At 40.9% G+C, this 5713-nt stretch overlaps 1 protein-coding gene across 1 annotated transcript in view; it reads right to left on the bottom strand.

Moving 5' to 3' along the window:
* CUNH13orf46 (chromosome unknown C13orf46 homolog) overlaps positions 1-5713 on the bottom strand; it is a 36393-nt gene that overhangs the window by 18559 nt on the left and 12121 nt on the right. The window lies entirely within an intron of this gene.

The following is a 5713-nucleotide window of genomic DNA, read 5'->3' as shown; positions in this document are numbered from 1 at the left end:
CTCAGATATTTAATAACTGTGTAATCCTCAACAAGTCATTTAACTTTTGTTTGTGTTAGTTTTTTTCAAATGTAAAATGAGGATAATAATAATATTTACTTCCCAGGGTTATTGTGAGGATCAAGTGTGATATTTGTAAAGCACTTAGCACAGTGCCTAGCCCTTAGCTAACATTACTATTGTTGGTAGATCATGTTGCACAATACCAGGCTAGTGGCTAATTTTCTGACCAAAACAGTCTCAAGTTTGATAACTGATTTAATAAGGCACCACATATCCCATTAAATACCAATGGATTCCAATTGAAGCAATGTGAATCCATGAGTTTGGGCTGACTGTGTGATGGTATTTTCTGTATTTCATTTCGCCTGGAAGGAAAATACACTTCCCTTGCTTCGCTCCAATTCGCTCACTGTGCCCCAGAACAAGAGCAAAATGGGAGAAACGTCTTCTGTCGCCTTCCCCACCCGTCACAATGACCAGATAAGACGATTATTTATTGGCTGCATAGTAATAGTATCTCAGCCATGCCATAGAAAACTAAGCTCAGGATGTGAGGGATGTCTAAAGTGTCTTGTCCAAAGAAGGCCTCCCGTGAAAGGCAGGGTGGTGCAGTGGATACTTCTGAACTTGGAACGAGGAAGACTGGCATTCTAGTCCTGCCTCAGAAATTTACTAGCTGTACTTACTACCCTGAGCAAATCACTTAACTTCTCTTAGCCTCACTTTCCTTATCTGTAAAGTAGGGATGGTAATAGCATCTTGTTGAATGCTTTCAGTCATGTCAGACTCTCTGTGACACCATTTGGGGTCTTCTTGGCAAAGATACCGGAGGGGTTTGCCATTTCCTTCCCCAACTCATTTTATAGATGAGGAAACGGAGGCAAATAGGGTTAAGTGCCCAGGATCACACAGCTGGTGAAGGTCTGAGGCTTGATTTGAGCTCAGGAAATGAGTCTTCCTGATCCCAAGGCCAGTGTACAGCCCGGCTTGCCTGTCTACCTTGTCCTACTTCTGGCTTTCATTCTTATTCACTTGCTATTCAACATAGCTTCATAAAGTTAAGAAACTGGGTTAACTGGGTCAAATTTACAATTTCATTTACTTTTTCTGATTTCATATATTTTATTCCCACCCCCACCAATTACATGTTAAAACAATTTAAAATATATTTTTACAAGTTTTGATTTCTGAGGGGCAGCTAGATGGGACAGTGAATAAAACACCAGCCCCAGAGTCAGAAGGACCTGAGTTTCAATCTGGCCACAGACACTTACTTACTAGCTGTGTGACCTTGGGCAAGTCACTTAACCCCAATTGCTCTGCCTTCCCCCCTCCAAAAAAAAAGTTTTGTGTTCCAAATTCTATCCCTTCCTTCCCCTCCCCCCCTTCTCCTGCCTCCCTGAGATGGTAAGCAACCAGATATAGGTTATACATATGCAATCATGTAAAACATTTCCATATTAGTCATTTTGTACAAAAAGGCTCAAATAAAAGAAAATGAATGAAAGAAAGTGAAAAATAGCATGCTTTAGTCTGTATTTAAACAATATCAGTTCTTTCTCTGGAGGCCGATAGTAGACTCCATCATTAGTCCTTTAGGATTGTTTTGTATCATTGTATTTCTGAGAATAGCTAAGAAATTAACAGTTCTTCATCACACAATATTGCTGTTACTGTATACAATGTTCTCCTGGTTTTGTTTACTTCAGTATGCATCAGTTCATGTAAGTCTGTCCAGATTTTTCAGAAATCATCCTGCTTGTCATTTTTCAGATTTACAAATTTATGTTATTAAAAAAAACAACTGGGCCCTCACTACAGCCAATCGGTCCTTCTACATTCCCATAATCCAGGGGTTCCCAAGACTCTCATGGCAGCCGTCCACCCCTCTCTCATCTGAGGGCCTCACCTCATTCTTCACTAAAATAAACTGAAGCTGTTCGATAACTCCCTCTTCTCCCCTCTTCCTCATCTCACATCACAGTTCTCCCATTATCTCCTCCTTCATTTCTGCTTCCTAGGAAGAAGTAGCTCTTCTCTTTCTCCATCAGGTTAATCCCTCTACTCTTTCTAACCTTCATTCTCTCCCTGTCCACTAGTTTATTCTCTGTTGCCTGCAAATGTACTGACGTCTCCCCCCTCCTTAACAAAAACCCCCAAACTCTCACCGCTGGCTCTCATCCTCACGCCTCTGCACGGCTAAATTTAAGAAAACCATCTATAATCAATGAATTCATTTCCTCTCCTCTCACTGGATTCTAAATCCTCATCGGTCTGGCTTCTAGCCTCCCCATTCAAGTGAAACTGCTCTCTCCACAATCACCAATGATCTTTACATTGCCATATCTTATAGCCTTCCCTCAACCTTCCTCCTTTTTGACTTCTCTGTAAACTTTGACACTTGATCACTCTCTCCTCTTTAAAACTCTCCCCTTTGTAGATTTTTGTGACATTACTATTTCCTATACGTCCAACCACTCTTGATTCTCCTTTGCTAGTTCTTCACTAAACCTGAGTATCCCCCAAAGGCCTGTATTGGGACCTTTTACTTTCTCTTCTATACTACCTGGCTTGGTAATCTCATCAGCTCTCGTGAGATCAATTATCATCCCCATATAGATGATTCTCCTATCTAATTATTCAGCTCTAACGTGTCTCCTGAGTTTGTCTCGTGTCACTGCCTTTTAGACATCTTGAACTAGATGTCTTTTATTCATTTTAAATTCAACATGTGCAAGAGAGAACTCACTATCTTTCCCTCTAAACCTTCCCCTAGACCAAATTTCACTATTACCATTTAAAAGCAATATTTTATTTTAACCAACCAAGATCTACCTTCTTACTCCCCCCCGAACCCCAACTCTTGAGAACACAAGAAAAACAAAGCCCATTACAAACATATCGAGTCAATCAAAATTAATTTCCATGTTTGTCACATCAAAAGAAAAATTGTCTCATTTAGCATTCAGTCCTTCACCTCTCTATCAGGAAATGGGCAGGATGTTTCATCATTAGTCCTCTGGAATCCTGATTGGCCATTACACTGATACAATAGAATTTCATCACATTTATGTACCATAATTCGTTCATCCATTCCCCAAATTATGGGCACCCCCTCATTCTCATTCTTTTTTTTTTTTTAAGCAATCGGGGTTAAGTAACTTGCTCAAGGTTACACGGCCAGTTATTTCTGGGTGTGGTGCTGAGTGTCTGAGCCCGGATTTGATCCAGGTCATCCCGACACTGGAGCCGGTGCTCTTACTCGCTGAGCCACCTGGCCGCCCCTAAGCAATTGGGGTTAAGTAACTTGCTCAAGGTTACACGGCCTGGTGTTTCTGGGTGGGTGCTAAGTGTCTGAGCCCGGGATTCGATCTCCAGGTCTTCTCAACACTGGAGCCGGTGCTCTTACTTGCTGTGCTACCTGGCCGCCCCTAATTCTCATTCTTTACCACTTCCAAAAGAGCTATAAATATTTTGTATATCCTCAAGTTTGCTTTGCCTAGGAGCCATCCCCCTCTTAATCTATCTTCCTTCTAATTCCCCTTCCTCGCTTCTCCCCTTCCCATCTTATTTTTCTGTTGAGTGAAATGGATTTTTTAAACTTTATCTATGTGTGTCTCTGTGTATATTTGTCCTTCTTTTGACCAGTTCAGGTGATAGTGAGGTTTAAGTGTTAGCCACTTCCTGCCAGTGCTCTCCTTGTTTGTACAGATGTCTACTTGTGCACCCATATCTCAAATATGAGATGATTTCTCCTTATCTTCTTTTTCTTCCTTTCCCTCTTTCCCCCCAGCGTATTACTCTTCCCTTCTCTTTCCATTCCTTTCTTAAGATCATCAAGACATAGTAGAACCCCTCTTAGGCCTTATCTAATTAAACTCCTATGAACTCTGATGATGATGATGGGGTTCAAAGGGGCACATGTGTCATCTTCCCCATATTTTAATGAAAGTAATTTATCTTTGTTTAATCCTTTGTCACCTTTTTATACTTCATTTCACCCCTGTATTTGAGTTTCACTCCTGTAATAAAGTGTCTCTGCAGCTTTGGTCTTTTTGTCAAGAATGCTTGGGTCCATTTCCTCCCTTCCTCCCTAGTCTGCCCCCATTCCCCCAGCATTATACTTAGTTTTGCTAGGTAAGTTACTCGTAGCTGTAAGACTATATCCTTTGCTTCTGGAATATTGTATCTTGGGATCTTCACTGCTTTATGCTGGTGTAATCAGTGTGACCCTGACTGTGGTTCCTTAGTACTTTAATTCTTTCTTTCTGGACACTTTTCACCTGGAACTGGATTTTGGCTATGATGTTAAGAAGTGTTTTCATTTTAGAGCTTTTTGGGGTGACCAGTGGATTCTATTTCCATTTTGTCTTCTGATTCTAAGAGAACTGGGCAAATTTATTTTAAGATTCCCTAAAATAGTATTTTGGACTCTTACTTTGGTTGTGGTGTTCAGATAGTCCAATGATTCTTAATTTTTTTCTCCTTGATCTGTTTTCCAAGTCAATCATTTTTGCTATGATACTTTACATTTTCTTCCATTTTTTCAGTCTTTTTACTGTTTTAACATTTCTGGTTGCCTCATGAAGTCATTGGAGTCTATTTGGTTCATTCTAATTTACTGTGAGTTTGTTGCTTGGGCAAAGTTTTGTACCTCTTTTGCTAAACTGCTAATTTTCTTTCTAATTCTTCTATAGATCCATTCCTTTTTCATTTTTTTCCTTAGACTCTCTCATTCCATTTGTAAAATAAATTTTTTTCTTGATTTATCTCTTTTAGGAATTCTAGTTAAGCTTGTGCCCAAGTTGTATTTTCCTCTGAGGGGAAGTTGTAAATGTTTCAGTCATTCTCTTCTTCTGAGTTTGTGTCTTGAAAGAGTTCCTACCACCTTAATAGCTCACTTATAAACTACTTTAAAAAAAAGTTTTCATTTTTTTGTTTACCCATTCTTCCAACCTACTTTTTGACTTTGAACTTGATGTTCAAGCTGGGTTCTATGCACTCCTGGAGGGAAAGTCCTGTTGCTGCTTTCCTAGGGTATTGAGTATTGTGTTATTCTAGGATCTCCTGGACAATTTGAGGACTTGAAACCTTTCAATGCTCCCAAAGGGGTCTGATGTAGGTCACAGCCTGATTGCTTCCTCCTTGTCTGAGCTCTGTACATTCCTGACCTGGGTTTAGATCTGTGCAGGCATAGAGTTCTTCTAGACTTGGCCCCTATAAGCCATTTGAAAAACTCTGCTGGTTCAAAATGGCGGAATTATAGGTTCCCCTTTGGTTTGGGTTTCCTGCTTTGGTTATTTCTCTGTAGGCTGGGCTAGATGCTGAAAGTGACACCTTGCTCTGAGCTTGGGGTCTAAGATACTGGCAGCTGCAGCTGCTGTTCTGGCTTCTGAATATCCTCCTTCTTTGTATAAGTGCAAGGCCTGGCTACCTGGGGAAGACAATATCACTGCTGTGTGTAGTAATATGCTGTTCTCACTCTGCTCTGAATCTGCAACCTCAAACTGGGGAGTGGCTGACTAAGCTGTCAGTCAGCACCAGCCCCATTACAGTGCCATGGTTTGGGTCTGGGGCCTTCTTTTTGTAACGGTATTCAGAGCCTCTCCTTGGACACTAGAGTGCTCCAGATGCCAAGACCTCATGCCCCAAATCTATGCACAGCGTCTGCCAACCTCTTTAGGTCCTATGCCCATCTGGCTGGAACAAG

The sequence above is a fragment of the Petaurus breviceps genome, unplaced genomic scaffold (assembly GCF_028583685.1).
Source record: "Petaurus breviceps papuanus isolate PSGF00001 unplaced genomic scaffold, PetGlider_PUasm1.0 214, whole genome shotgun sequence".
NCBI classification, from domain to species: Eukaryota; Metazoa; Chordata; class Mammalia; order Diprotodontia; family Petauridae; genus Petaurus; species Petaurus breviceps.
This window is presented reverse-complemented; position numbering and strand designations above follow the sequence as displayed.